General features: G+C 47.5%; 1 protein-coding gene and 1 pseudogene across 6 annotated transcripts in view; one reads left to right on the top strand and one right to left on the bottom strand.

Moving 5' to 3' along the window:
• The window catches only part of SFC (ARF GTPase-activating protein), a 93,497-nt gene that overhangs the window by 61,157 nt on the left and 16,343 nt on the right, over window positions 1-15,997 (top strand). The gene's annotated exons all lie outside the window — the stretch shown is intronic.
• On the bottom strand, window positions 12,449-13,996 carry LOC147440123 (uncharacterized; annotated as a pseudogene).

Here is a 15,997-nt window from a genome sequence, read left to right as displayed (position 1 = left end):
GCGGCCTTGCGTTGACACCAAGGTTGCTTTTTCCCACCTCACGTCGATTGGCCGGCCACTAAGTGCATGGTCCGCTCTCAATGAGTGAAAAGAGACACAAGGGGAGGCTGGACAAGCCCTTCTTTCTTGGGATTCTTGTCACTCTTCTCTTCAAAAACATGATTAGGAATCGACACGCCCAAGCGAACTTGGGTTCGTGCGACCTCAACAAGCAAAAAAATTTTCTGTGGTTCTTGTGATTCTTTCCTTGAGTGATACAGAACACTGCCAAAGCTCTGATACCAATGTAAGGTGCAGCGGAATGAATGTTTGCGCTTTGCTCAAGATGAGTGCTCCGAACTGTGCTCAAGGTTCCTTTTGTTCTGATGGAAGGTAGAGCCTTCCGTTCTTAACGAAAGAATGCTATGATCACAAACAAAGTGAATGGACACTGTGCGTGCAAGTGTGTGAGGGTGAGAGATAGAGAGAGAAGAGAGATACGACACCAGAGACGTTGTAAAACCGTCCTCCGAAGGCCCCTCGACGAGAGTGGTCTACTTATGATTGCACAAAGTGGTACAATGATGATGCATGGAAACTTATGCAACTTGGGACTATGTTGGTGACGACGACGACCTGCGGCCTGAAATCAGCAATCTTCTAACTGCTGTCCAAAAACGCTATGGGCTGAAATCTGCGACTGAGTCAAAAACGCTGTTTTTGGGGCTGTTTTCAGTGGTTCCTTAATGCTGAAAATCTGCAGTTTAATGGCTGAAAACTGAGGTCTTTCTGGGGCTTAATCTGCTACCTTTAAGTCTCTCATGATCTCCCATTGATGAGTCTCTCTATAAGTGTTATTGTCATGTGAATGGTCAGTGTTTTGTCATATTGTTTGACCCAGTCAGTATGCATGATGTGATTAGTGACTCTCTTGTCGAAAGAGCTTGCTTGGAGGTTAGCAAGACATCTCCATTTTAGGTGTCGGGCTTCGCTCCCGGTATGGACTCTCTCATCACACAAGAGTGCCTTGATGTTTTGCTCACTGTTCAACATGCGTCCTTCCGCCGAAAATTTGTAGTCTCTCCTCTCTCATGATGTGATATGCTTTTAGGCATTCGATGGTTTCGTGAGCATAATCCTCTCATTGATTGGGCAACTAATACGTTCACTTTCAATGCTAAAAGTGACTCTCTCATTGTTTTTCGTGGGGAGCAAGTTGTTCATTCTTCAAGTCTCATTTCTAATGTGTAGGCGAAGATTGATAGGATTCAGGAGAAGGAGACACTCTCAGTCTCGTCTTCTCCAAAGTATGACACACATGATTTGGATGATAATGACAAGCATGATGAATTTCATTATGATAAGTATGATGATTTGCATGATCGAGATGTGATTTCTCACAAGCATAATGATTTGCAGGATAATGATGTGATTGTTCACAAGGATGATGGCTTAGTTGATACTTTTTCTAGTGAAGCTAACCTCATTGCAGATTCGATAAATCATGAAGAACCGATCTTGGCTCTCGAATCGAGGTCCAAAGAACCCCCACAAGAAGTATTATGTGTTTAAATGATTAGTCAGCACGCATTGTTCGAGTGTTTCATTCGTGATGCTTTCCTGTATTTTGGTCACTGTCCTTATGTGATCCCTTTTCATAGGCATGACATATTGTACGCTGAGCACGATTCACTCATGAATGAGCACGGATGTATACGGATGATTCATGAAAAGATGAAATGTTTGTATCCAATGAATTCACATTCCATGTCTCTTCCTTGGCATGACACAGTATCCGAAAGAGCACAAGAAGGACTGAGCACTAAGCATCGGCATTTCCATTGTGATTTGCCACAGTTGATAGATTTAGATCAGAAAGACAAGCTTCGATTCCATTCTTTGCGTGTGTTTGATGAACCGTTTGGCACTCCGTGTCTTTGTTCATCTACATTGCATGCACAATCTTTCAAGAAGATTAGAATTTTTCCAGTCACTTTACATGGAATGGGTAATGTTCATGTTTTTGTGCTGGAAGTGGTTTCAGGAATATTCAGCCTCGGAGATTCTTGAAGAAGGTAGACGCATGACTATAGACGGAGTTGAAGCATTGAAGGAGCCTCAAAGACTTTGTGTCGCTTTCGGCTCGGCCCAAAGAAGCAAGCGTTGCAGACCTTTATGAAGTTCAAGTATTGCATGATCCATGCATCAAAGGGGGCCGGCGAAGAGTCCTTTCCAGGATTCCAAACGCTGTTGGCGATCTCCCTCGACGCCATACAGCTCGTTACCAATACCTCACTTTGAAAAGGAGGGGATATCACGTGCACATCTAACCCTATGTGTACGTGGACAAGCTACTTCATGACATAGCTTCAGTTCAAGTAGACTAGGAAGTGTTCTGGCACTTTTGCGAGTCTGTTCGCAGGCCGTGCATGTCTAGACACTTAGAATAGATGCATATCCTCTGGTTGCACATAGCATGATCATCAGATTTCCATCAGAACCCATCAAGATCATTTTTACAGTGCATAGATCTATTTTCCCTATTTTTGACATTTTTCACGTCTTATTTTTAAGTGACTTTTGTTGGGAACTAGGTAGGGCAATTTTGCTGAGCTTGTATATAAGAAACCTAGCGCTAGCACTTTCTAGCAAGAGAGGCAGCAAGAACTTCGGTTCAACAAGCACCTTCTCAGCAGGACCCCCAGCAGGCCTAGCGTTTTGCTCCCAGATCAGCCAACGTTTTTGCATTTGCAGCAGCCTGGCGACAACAGAGGACATATCACTCCTAGCGTTAGTAGTTTGCATCCGCAGATTCACTACGTTTCCACTGTAGAGCCCAAATCAGCCCTTGTGTTTTTGTGTCAGCCTTGCACCTCAGCGTTTTTGCAGATCTTCGCGACAGGATCAATAAGTAGACGAGCGTTTTCAGTTTTTAGCATCAAGAGTCCGCAGATGAAGTCCCGAACCTCGTAGATCTCACCTTCCCGCAGCAGATCCTTGCGGCACGGTCAGATCCAGTGTAGTTTGCAGTTTCAGTCCGGAAAACGCAGATTTCAGAATCTGCGTTTTCAGCGTGTCGTTGTTGCATTGTTGTCATCGCCGTCGTCATCGACATAGAGTCAGAATTCAGAAGATAAAGATTTGCTGATTTCAGCCCTTATCATTTTCAGATTTCAGCCGTCTCGTCGTCGTCGACATCGTCGGCAAGTCCAAGCATTGTAGAGATTTGTGCAATCATAAGTAAACCGCTCTCGCCATAGAGAGTGGGACCTTCGGAGGAGGGTTTTGACAACATCCTGGTGTCGTATTCTACTCTCTCTATCTCTCAGTCTCATGCACCTTCATTCATAGTGTTTATCCACTTTGTTTGTGATCGCATGCACTCTCTCATTAAAGGAACGAAAGGCTCTCCCTTCCGTAAGTAAAAGGAACCTTGAGCACAGTTCGGAGCACTCATCTTGAGCGAAGTTCAACATTCACTTCCGTTGCAGCTTACACCCAAGGGGGGGGAATTATTGTTGCCATATGTACATGCTTGTTTAGACTTGGATTGGGCTGGTTGCTATGACACTTGAGTGAGTGTCCACTAGTGGTTTTTGTTTCATGCTTGATAGCTCATGCATATCTAAGTTGCATATCTAAGTTGAGCAAGAACCAGTCTACAGTGGCCAATTCTACTTGTGAGGCTGAGTATAGGGCATCATTCACAGCTATTGTTGAGTGCGTTTGGCTCAAACACCTTTTGATCGACTTGAGTATTGGTGGGCAATAGTCTACCACCATGATCTTCTCTAGCAATCAAACTCCAGAGTGCTTTGTCTCTAGCAGTCAAACTCAAGAGTGCCTTGGTAGTTGCGAGGAACCTAGCGTTCCATGCTTGCACAAAGCACATCGAGGTGCATTGGTGCATTATCATTATGTTAGGGGGAGAGACTCTACAAGAGAGGTTAGCTTGGCTTATGTGCTTGCATAGGATAACCTTGTTGATGTTTCCACAAAGGCTCTGCCTCTTGAGAAGTTTGAAGCTTTTCGCAAAGGTATGAACCAAGGTCTGTGCAAAACCTATATGGAAACCAACTAAAATACCTGCGTCCCAAAATCTTAGCCGGTTTTTGCGATCTCTAACCGGTTTCAAAGGGAAAGAAGGAAGATTCACAGGTTTTTTAAAGAAGCCGAAAAAATTTATCGTTTTTTTAAAAGCAAGACAAAATAGAGAAAATGGACCACAAAAATGTTTTATCATGGAAAAAGAAGAAACTAAATGCATACCTCTATTGGTTTGACATATTGCTCATAAATATATCACTAGAATTGTCGCTCAATCTGAAAGAAGTCATCTAGATGGACAATCTGAGAGAAGTCGTCTAGATGGACAATCTATCAAAACAAATGCCAAGATTTACATTCATACCACATAGCTTAAGAAAAGTAACAAATACTTTCAACCACTTGATCTTGGTATGTCAACCTGTATAAACTACAACCAAACCAAGTAAGAAGAGAGTAGGGGATTCGACCCCCATGACCATGGACACAAATCCATCAGCTAAGCCGAGCTCTCTATGAGAAGCAGATAGTTGGCTCCCTCCGATTGCTCAATCGAGACATGTGCAAAAAGAGGAACCCAGCTATCCTCCCCCAAACAAACAAGTCAGAACATCAGTATGAATATGAAAAAACACAATTCCATAAGTAAAACAAATTTAAAAAACATTGAACTTGTTGCATCTACCTATTTGATATGGCAACCATAACAAGCTATTATCCATAACAAACTATCCTCAACATTTGTCCACTAATAACGAGCATCATCTTCCTTAGACAAAATCCCAAAATCATATTGCTCATGCGAAGCCATAACCACCATAACCTTAACATGACCAATTTTGCACATACGCATGACAAGCCATGACCAACAATATTGTATATCAGTCTTAATATTGCTAAGTAGTGAACATCATCTTGTGCATGCTTCATCAAACCATGATCACAAACCAAATCAAACCATACCCTGCCACATGTTTAAGCAACAAAAACCTGTCACAAACTCTGTCATGAAGCATCATAAAGTGCCATACGCTTTGCCATACATAATAACCATGGTTGTCCAACAATAAAGTCTCCTTAATAACCAAAACTAACCACATGTTTAGCCAACAAAAAGTTGCCACATACTCTTCCATAAAGCATCATAAGCTGCCACACGCTTTGTCATACATAACCATGGTTGTCCAACCATAAAATCTTGTGTAATAACCAAAACTAACCACATGATTAACCAACAAAAACATGCCATAAAGCATCATAAGCTGCCACATGCTGACAGCCATACATAACCATCATTGTCCAACCATAAAGTTTCTTGGAATAACCAAAACTAACCATGACAAGCAATTTCACAAACAATGAAGCATCAACCCTCCAAGAGATATGCATCAATCATCCATAAAAACTCCATTCATCTTGTATAAGAACAATGGATAGTAAGATTGGTTCAATCAATGCATGTTGTTATCTGATCAAGTATGTGAATAACCCAGAACACATTTAAGACACTACCTTTTGGACTCGTTGAAGAGATGGCTCTGGCTTTGCTCCATTTCTCCACAACTTAATGGTATCCTCAAATGCATAAGCTCTCAATGGTGGCCCTTCAATCGATACGCGCATAAGAGCGTCGAAATTGCGAGTGCTTAAATGGCTACGCAATCGAGTCTTGATAAGATTTTGGACACTGAAACCACGTTCGCAAGCAGCTGTACTTGCACATTGTAGCATGGGAAGCTCTGCTAGTTTCAAAAGGGTTGAATATTTCTCTGTAGTGGTAGGATTTCTACCAATAGAGAGCCATACATCTTTAAACCCTTGCCCTTCCACTCATAAGGTGCTTGCTCTCTAAAAACATCATACTCTTTTTTTGCATTTACTTTACTAACTAGAGGGTCTATGGCTGAATCCACTAGGCAGTGCCCTCTACTGCTGCTCCCCCCCCCCCCCCCCCCCCCCCCTTTGCTGTTGCGCCATCGCTCTCCTTCCCCCCCCCCTCCCTCCCCCCGCTGCCCCTTCGCTGCCCCCCCACCTCCTTCAGCCCATGCGTACTGCCTCTCAACCCACCCGTTGCCCCCCCCTATCTGCGCGCGTTGCCCCATTAGCTGCCGCAGCCCGCTGTCCACCCCTGTTTGCGCACTGCCCCTTAGCTGCCGCAGCTCGTTGCTCTCCTCTCGCTCTGCCTTCCCCGCTCCATCCCCCCCGCTCGCTGCTGCTTGTGCACCCGCACATTGCACGGCTGCCCTCTTCGCCCTCGCTGTCTCCTCATCACCCCCCCCCCCCCCCCCCATCCTCTTCGCTCCCGAAGGCCCTCTGCACCTGGCTCGGCAGCACTTTCTCTTCGGAAAAGTGCCTGGCTGACCTGTTTGCAGGTTTCTTCTTCGCCGCCCGCTTCTTCGACTCAACAGTAGACACAGATGGAGGCTCCAGCTTCACCTCAGAGGGACTCGCGCTTGAAGCCCCCTCGCTCGACCCCGCTGAGCCCACCATTCGACTTGCTCTTACGTCGGCAGAGCAAGCGAGCCTTGCCACAGAGGTAGAACGTTTGTAGGCGACTTTTGTCATCTGCAAGGTTCTCGGCACTCGTCCCAGCAGAGGAGAGCTGCGAGACCTTCTGCAGGCCCGCCTCCTCGCAGAGGTGGGCAAGATCTTGGTGTTCAGATTCTCGGACGGGGGTACTACCAGATTGAGTTCGAGACTTCCGAGATGGCCTCCAAGGTCATAGCTATGAGTCCATTGGCCATCCGAGCATCACGCGCCCACTTTCGACATTGGCGACGTGGTTTTAACCCGTCTTCGGATGTGCTAGTAGAGGAGGCGGACATCCCCATCTCAGTCTGCTTTCCGGGTTTACGGAGGGAGTACCTTCCACTTCTCTCCAGGATTGGCTCCGCCATCGGAACTGTCCTGGAGACACCTCGTACGGCAGCATCAGTAGCTGCCAAGGTGGCTGGCATCCCTTCAGTTCGAGTTTTGGTCAGAGATATCCACACGCTCCCGAAGGTCATCCTTCTGCCTCGGGTGAGTGGGGGTTGGTTTAGACAGAGTGTGGAGTTCTCGGGTCTCCCGAACCAGTGCTTCATTTGCAGACAGATGGGCCACCTAGCGAAGGCCTGTCCACGGACGAGACCACGACCCGCACCCCAGCCTCAGTCCCAGCCTGCCAAGGTTGGGCCGCAGCCACAGCCAGCGACAGAGCACAGATTCAGCGCCACCCTCCGAGCCTGGGGCTCCAGCGGAGGAGGGGTGGCAGCAGGCCCGTGGCCGTCGACGCCAGGGGCCACAGCGACAGCCTGGCACTCAGAGTGGCCCCTAGGTGCCTACTCAGCAGTAGTGGGTTCCCACGGGGAACCGCTTTGGTCCTCTTGAGCAGGAGGAGCCCCCTACGCCAGCCACCACCTCCGCTTCACCCTCGCCAGCCGCTCCGACTTCCGATGTCCCCTCCTCCTCCTCATGCCCTTCCCCGCTCACTCCCCACCTCGCCCCCCCCATGTCTCTGCCGCCCCACCCCGCTTCTCCTCTTTTCTCTCCCCCCCCCCCCCCCCCCCCCAAGCCCCTTCTCCCCCTCCTTCTGCTTTAGTACCACAGTCGGCTCAGGAGACTGGACTCTCGCCGGCGGCTAGGAGATCTGTTGGCAGCGCCTTCGCCACGAGTCGCCTAGCGAGAGCGGGTCAGCCTTTCATGCGGCCCCCACTGCAGATTTAGACATCTCATCTTGCAGCTATCCCTCGTGGTTTGACGAGCTTTGACCTCCCACGCCGCTAGGATTTCTTCGATTACGAGTTTACTCGTTTTCTTGGCGATTCCGCAGCAGACCACGAGGCAACTTGCTTTAGAGTCCACGCTTTGTTCCTCGCCGCTAGGGGGACAGAGGCCTTGGACTCAGCAGTTGGTTTCTCCTCCCCCCTCTGTGGCAGGACTGAGACAGAGTGGTCCCTCGACTCAGTGGTGGGATGGTTGCATACATAGGTTCTCGAGTTCTCTCACCACATGGGAGAACTGGGCGTTACAGATTTGCTGCAGACTTTGTGGCCACTGGCCAAGTTTGCGGTGACACCCCCAGATTCAGCAGGATGTAGACACATTGTGGTGTACTTTTTTGCTGATACGCAGTGTTTGCCTTGCTATGTATTCATTCATGAGGACTCCTGGACAGAGGAGGTTGCTTTACGCACGGCTCTCTCTACTTGGGCTTGGACCAGGCACTCACTGCAGTCTCGCCTATCTAGAGGACGCTCGGATGCGGATTACTCCCCATCCAAGCCTGCTTCGAAGATAGCTCGTCTTGCTGCTGCAGTAGCATCTGTTCTCTCTCGCTCCCCATGAGGACCGTCTCGTGGAACGTGCAGGGACTAGGTGGGCCCCAGTTTCAGCGACAGCGGGGCCGATTGCGTCAGGAGCTTCAGCGTTGCCTTGTGGGAGGAGAGATTGATCTCCTTATGCTTCAGGAGCACCATTTGTCTGAGAGCTGCATTCGGCGATGTGGTCAGATTTTGCGTGGACGCTATGATACCTTTTGGTCAGCTGCTTTTGGACCTGGAGGCATCCAAGGTGGGGTATGTATGACTATTGCGGACTCATTACAGCAGGCCATTGTGGGTAGAGGGATTATTGTACCAGGCAGGGCTCAGTGGATTACTATGCAGGTTCAAGGTAGCCTTGTGGGTTTCCTAAACATCTATGCGCCCAATGTGGCGAGTGCTCGTGCAGAGTTTTGGTCACAGATTGTTGAGTCTTTGCCACAGGTTGACCAGTGGTGTGTAGGAGGGGACTTCAACATGTTGGAGGACCCTTCTGACAGGATCGGAGGCAGCCATGCTACTTTGCATGGAGTCGAGTTAGCAGCTTGGGAGAGGTTTTGTATGACGTTGAGGGTCTCGGATACGTGGCAGCATTTTGGCTTTGTGAGGCCTCCAGAGAGTCTTGCCTTCTCTAGATCGGACCGCAGAGTGGGAGGAGTGAATCTATCGCGCGTAGGTCGCTTCTACACTAGTGACCACTTCAGTGACTTGGGGGGATCAGTGGGCATCCTGGCAGGGACATCCTTCTCGGACCATGCACCAGTGATCCTCACAGTGGCAGACAGGCAGAGGAGTGGGAGCACGATGCTTCGCATCCCAGAGCGGGTCTTGTTGGACTCAGCACTCAGAGAGAGGGTCGAGGCTCTATGGACAGAGGGCATGGACAGCCAGGCTCCACCTGCAGACAGAGTGGCCTCAGGCCTAGTTCAGCTTAGCCACTTCTTTCTCCAGGAGTCTTTGGCTCGACGGGCTGCAGCGAGAGAGGAGGAACAGCGTCTCAGACGAGGCATTGCTTCACTACAGAGGATGCTGGAGCAGCATCCAGACAGTCCATGGTTGGAGGAGCAGTTACAGCAGGCTCGACAGGAGCTTGCTTGCACAGAGGAGAGGCGCCATGAGTTTGCCTTTCACCGACAGGCATCTCAGTGGACTCAGGTGGGTGACAGAGTGACATGTGCTTTTTTTGAGACAGTGGGACCTCGGCACTCGCATGCCAAGGTCAATCAGTTGAGGAGACCTGATGGGTCAGTTGTTTGTGAGCGTGAGGATATGCGTGCAGTTGCTATTGACTTTTACCGTGAGCTACTGTCGGCTGAGCCCGAGTCAGAGAGACAGGATGCATGCAGGGAGCAGGTTTGGGCACAGATGCCTTGAGTTACCTCTTCAGCTTGAGGAGCTGCACACGGCTCTTAGGGCCCTCCCTCGTGGTAGCTGTCCAGGTGGGGATGGGCTGACTTTCAGCTTCTTCTTGGAGTACTGGGACCTGCTTGGCCCAGATCTTTGTAGTGCCTTTCAGTACATTCTGCACACAGGAGTGATGCCGGATAGCATGAGTGAGGGCTTGATTTACCTCATTCCAAAGGAGGGTGGCTCCTTGGATGAGATTCGATAGTGGCGCCCCATCACCATTCTCAACTCAGCCTACAAAATTCTTGCCAAGGCTCTGAGTTTGAGGATTCAGCCACTTTTGGAGAGCCTTATACATGGGACTCAGACAGGTTTTGTCAAGGAACGCAGTATCCTTGACAACATCTTGACTTTTTGGGAGGCTTTTGCCCTTGCACGGCTCCGTGGGGAGGACCTTGTGGTTCAGAGCATGTGTCAGGACATCTCAGAGTCAGTTCCAGCTGATTGGCTCACGCCTCTCGAGCCAGTAGCACCCCGGTGGATGGGAGCCTTCACACGATTGGAGGTTCTCATTTCAGTCAGGGCTTGCTCAGAGACTGTCCCAGCCCTGTTCTTCGAGCTTCAGGGTGGGGGACGATTATAGAGAGTTGCAGTAGAGGCCCCGCAGGTAGCAGAGTGTTGTTTCCAGAGGATCCGAGTTGTGGGCATCTGTGGGAGGACTTGCGTCATAGACCCTGACCCAGCAGCTCTTGAGACATGACACTGGAGGCTATGGGCTTGGGAGTGCTGTCCACTGGCACGAGTATAGTGGGATCCTGGTGAGTGGCTATGGAGGGACCCATTCTCTTCTGCAGACCGCCAGGAGTCCCTTTCTTTCAGTACATTGTTCGTCTTGGACGTCATATACTTGCAGCACAGAGAGAGGCCCGCCGCGCTGCAGCACGCCATTGGCAGGAGGAGGGTCTCACTGTTGAGTTCTTGGCAGCTTTTTGGCAGAGGTTGTGGGACTCCAGACAGCTAAGGCGCGTCACCTTGTTCCAGTGGTTGGTTGCACACAGAGCCACAACTGTAGGGAGCTGGCTTGTACATAGTGGTCTCTCGGCCGCATGTACAGTCTGTGACCAGTTGGTGGAGAGTCAGCGACACTGTCTTTGGGACTGTCCCTCGGCCCAGCCGGTGTGGCTACGCGTTCTTAGGCTGATGCTTGCCCTCTTCACGGCTCGACAGTACACTTGGGGGGCGGCGGCTTGGTCCACCCTCACGGGCCCGGCACTTCAGTTTGAGCTATCTTCCACCAGCAGGATGATAGTGATACAGGGCGGTCGACCTACACTCCAGCCTGCTACAGACCTTACTCCACAGGAGTGGAGCAGTGAGAGAGCGGAGTGTTGGGAGCTCATCAGCGGCCTAGCTCTTTGGTTCATCTGGCGGGCCCGTTGTTTCCGCATCTTTGAGGCTCGCCTTGTACCACCAGCAGAGACTGTTCGTGACTTTTGGCTAGAGCTGATCCATACTCTCAGAGGACAGCTTGAGGGACTACAGGGCAGCTCTGACCGCATGCGGGAGCGCCGCGAGGCTTTCCTTCGTCTCTGGCGCCCTGGGCCGTTTTACTCCATGGTCCAAGGGGTGCTCAGATGGCACTACTGTCCACGTGTGTGGCTTTTCCCTCCTCCCATCTCTTGATTTAGCCCCATTGTATATATGCTGTTTTTTCATTGGGAGAGTCTCTCCATCATGTTTGTTGTAGCCCTCTCTTGCAGAGGTGGATGCAGCCCTATGGGCAGCTTTTATTAACTAATAGAAGGATCTTTTTCTCGAAAAAAAAAAACTAGAGGGTCTATAGTCTCCCCATGCAAGACCTTTGGCTCACCATAAAATAACAAAAGGTTATCAATCATATCATGTCCAAAGTTTCGATATGCAATGCCAGTAGGAAAACAACATGGAGATAAACTTTGAAAGAACTCAATAAACCCATATCGGGAAAGTGTTGTCGCAAATTAGCAACAATGAATTGTGAAAATTGCTTTTGTAAAGAAATAGCAGCATCCATATCCTTACCACATTTTGCTCTTTCAAGCTCAAGAGACCTATACATGTTTTCCCCGAATAGAGGCGCGAAGAGCCGCAAGCTGTCCATTACGTGGTCCATAATCTAGAATCATAGGATAATGTCACAAGACGGGCACCACGTGCCAATAGAAAAGAGCAAATTGAACAGAGTTTTAGCACTTCAATAACAACTAACTCAAAGAGAGAGACGACAGGCGACACGGAGTGGCGGAATTCTACCCCAGAGAGTATTGCCCCCAAACCTTGGCGCCCTTTTCGGTATTTCTTTATATTGCATCAACACAGTAGAAGCTGGTACTCCAGACTCTGCATCTTCTCCTGGAAGCATGCCAGAGAATGAGCCCTAACCTCATATTTAAAGGCCCTTGTCCTAAAAAGCAATTACAATGAAAAGCCTTCAAACTCAAAAGCATCTGGTCCAAAAGCAAAGCCAAAAAGATGTCGGCGTAGTTTACGGAAATCCGTATAGCCTGTCACGTCATCATCTCAACGCAATTTTCAAAAATTTGCCACGTCATCAGTTTTTGTGTGTGTGCGGGTTGTACTTTATTTTAATCCTTTATGTCACTTGGGGCCCCATTGGACGGGGTCCCCATAAGTTGGTAGGACTTCTTCTTTTGTTACTTGTTCTTCTTAGGGTTTAGGCCCCTCGGCCAGCATCTGCAAGTTGGCTTTATTCTTTGGCCTTTAACAACAATTTTTTACAGATAATCCAAGCCATCGAGCACAAAAGCATTAACATCAACCACAGGAACTTCTATAAATTGTGAAGTAATTAGCCGCATCTCTGCTTCAATCAAACCAACTACAACAGTTATATCAACAAAAGTGCTCTGAAATGTCTTCGACAACATCGCTAACCGTTGCAAGATGTCAGCCATAAAGTGCAAGCTATACACAAACTGAAAGTCTTTTACCTTGTCAAAGAGAGAAGAGTTATGCTCCTTCAAAAAGGCGAGAAGCGCTTCAAGAGACTCGCATACCTTGTGCACACACATAGATCTACTTAACCAACGCACTTTATGAATACGGCTCATTTGCAACACTGCACATCCAAATTCAGCTTCAAGATCTGCCAATTTAGCACTTCTAATCGAGCTCTTACTAGAAGTGGATGCAATCTCATTCACAATTTGATCAATATATTGTGCATAAGCATTGCCTTTCACTGCATCAACCAAGCATAGACTAGCTCGATGTGCAATGCAACGAATAGAAGTCATGTAAGGGTTTTCTCGTTTAAAATGAGTAACTAGCCCATTGTGCCTTCCTATCATTGCAGATGCACCATCGGTCCCAATACATATCATTTTTGATCTATCAAGTTGCAGCTCAGCCAAAAAGAAACTTGCACGTTCATGCAAATGCTCAGATATACCTTCTGCAACCTCTAAGAGTCCCAAAAAAACTGTAACAAGATTTGAATCCTCGATGAAGGACGCATAGACAATCATATGCTGGCATGTGGCTATATCTATGGATTCATCCATCATTATGCTATAAAAGTTTGAAGCATTTAGACGCAACAATATTTTTGTCAGCAAGTCCTCGCTAATATAACGCACAAAAGAGCTGCATGCTTTATCATTTTGATACAAATCTCTCACCAGGTTTGGACAATCACAAAACTCAAGTAAATCCAGAGTAGAAGTAAACTTACTAGAAGCCAAATCCTCGCTGGCAACATGGTAGGAAGCAGAAACAGTCGTTTACTACTTACCATCGCAACATCTTGATGCTTTTCAATCCCATCTTCGATGGTTATCTTATTTTTTCTAAACATATAGTGTGCATCTCGATGTGCTTTAGTACCTTCATGCTCAGCTAGGGCACTATGCTGGACATTAGTAGATCCGTTCTTACCAAACTCACTGCGCGAGTTATTGACTTGCTTGCAATATTTACAAAACATCCTAGCAGTAACAGGAGCAAATTCAGCATATTCAAATGCACCCCTACTTCCAGCCCAAGAATGTTCCATGCAAGCCTACGAAGTTCCTTTTTTACCTCAGAATCTTTATCTTCAACCTTGGAAGCATTAGAGGCATCATTACTACTACGTGTTGTGTTGTCCTCCACTTGAAGCTCCACCACTTGTTCAATAGAGGAAACGTCTTTTGCACGATGCCTCTGCTTTGATTTCTTGACAGGTGGTTGGTCCTTTGTGAAGCGTGGCATCACAAACAACGTTCTTTGAGACATCCTAACATAAAAGAGAAATCACTTTAATGAGATATTATACCTCTCTCCCTCTCTCTCTCTCTCTCTCTCTCTCTCTCTCTCAAAGTATGTGTGCACATACATAAAATATCCCCTCTAACTATGCATTCACATTGAGCCTTGAAAAGAAGTATCTCAACTCAAAGCTATGCCACTTCAAAATTCAAGAATGCCGGAAAGGAAAAATTCCTCTAAAATTTGAGACACATAAGTTCAAAAACATTTACAACCACTCCATGGCTAAGTTTTTCTTTTTCAAAATCATAAAAAGGAACTGTGTATCGCTAGAAACTATTGTACGTCTAGACCCATAGAAGTAGAAATACATTGGTAAAGAAGAGCATGATCCTGATTCCTAAACATACTGAGCGGCACACAACTTCCATTTTAAAATTTTGTTAAAAGCCATCATCAACCACAAGAAGGGCTGATAACAGAGATCACAAATTGGTTAATCTCAATCACATACCTTAAAAAATAAAGTCTTTATGAGTTCTGAGTGTTGAGAGACCCTCATCTTTAGTCTTGTCGTGTGAATACGGACTCTCGAGAACTGATGGTGCGCAAGTTGGAGTTGATTGTTGCCTGAGGCCTCTATGTTGTTAGTGCACCAAAATCTGCAGATTGGGCTGGCTCTCCAATCATGCAGATACAACGGAAGCATAGGGCTTCTGCTGCATGCTCTTCCTCCTCTTCTACTTCGAACTTTCAAAACCTCCTTGCATCAAAGTGGTGGGTGATTGTGTATTGCGCTCAATGCTCACACGAGAGTGTGTGTGGCAGTGTGCGACTCGTGAGTTGTCACGTGACACATCCCAACCCTATGTGTCCGTGGACAAGCTTACACCACAGCAGGGTTCAGTCAGTCCGATCAAGTTAGATTAGCAGTGATCTGGCACTTTTGTGAGTCTGTTCGTAGACCGTGCATGCCCAGTCACGTAGCATAGATGCATATCCTCTGGTTGCACACAGCACGATCATCGGAATTCCCATCAGAATCCATTAGCATCAGTTAGGGGAATTTTCCAGTGCATTTAGCCTATTTTTCTATTTATTGGGATTTTCACTTTTATTTTTAAGTGTAAACCCAAGTTAGCACTTTCTGGCAGAAGAGGCAGCAGGAGCACCTTTTGCTCAACAGGCAACTTCTTAGCAAGACCAACCCTCGCGACTACTCTGGCGTTTTCTCCACAGAAGACCTAGCGTTTTTGCATCAGATCAGCCTTGGCGATTTGTGCACAGCAGATCAGCCCCGGGGTCATCACGACACAGTAGATCAGCCTAGCGTTTTTGCATTTGCAGAACCCCGGCGACAGAAGGACCAATTTCAGCCCCTGGCGTTTTTGGATTTCAGCAGCAAATTAAGACCGGCATTATTCACCTAAAGTGTAGCAGATTCAGCCCGTAAAGACCATCAGTTTCCAGCCCTAAGAAACCTCATTTTTCAGCCAAGAAAACGCAGGCAAAACAGCCATTTTAAGCCACCGAAACAGTCCCGAAATTCAGCGATTAGAAGATCTCAGATTTTAGCCATCGTCGTCGTCGTCATCTTTGTCGTCATCGGCATAGACCAAGTTGCATAGTCCATTGCATATGCATTGTACACCTTTGTGCAATCAAAGAATAGACCACTCTCGCCGACGAGAGTGGGGCCTTCGGAGGAGGGTTTTACAACCTCTCAGGTGTCGTATCTCTTCTCTCTCCTTCTCTCAGTCTAATTCACTTGCACACACAATATCCACTCACTTTGTTCGTGACCACAGCACTCTCCATAAGACGGAAAGCTCTCTCTTTCCTCAAGGACTAAAACGAACCTTGAGCAATAAAGATCACTAATCTTGAGAAAAATACAACATTCATTCCGCTGCACCTAACATGAGTTGTGAATGTGTGTGCGTGCCTGTGTGGAATATGGATGAATGTGATGCGTGGCAATGGGCATGCATTTGCATGCGAGCAGTGTGCAATTAATACTCAGAGACCGGAGCCTGGAGTATCATACTAGTTATAAATTCTGGAATCTGCCTGGC

This window comes from Adiantum capillus-veneris, chromosome 16, assembly GCF_014529385.1.
Source record: "Adiantum capillus-veneris isolate H3 chromosome 16, ASM1452938v2, whole genome shotgun sequence".
Taxonomy (NCBI): Eukaryota; Viridiplantae; Streptophyta; class Polypodiopsida; order Polypodiales; family Pteridaceae; genus Adiantum; species Adiantum capillus-veneris.
The sequence above is the reverse complement of the archived record's forward strand: the minus strand, read 5'-3'. Positions and strand labels throughout refer to the sequence as shown.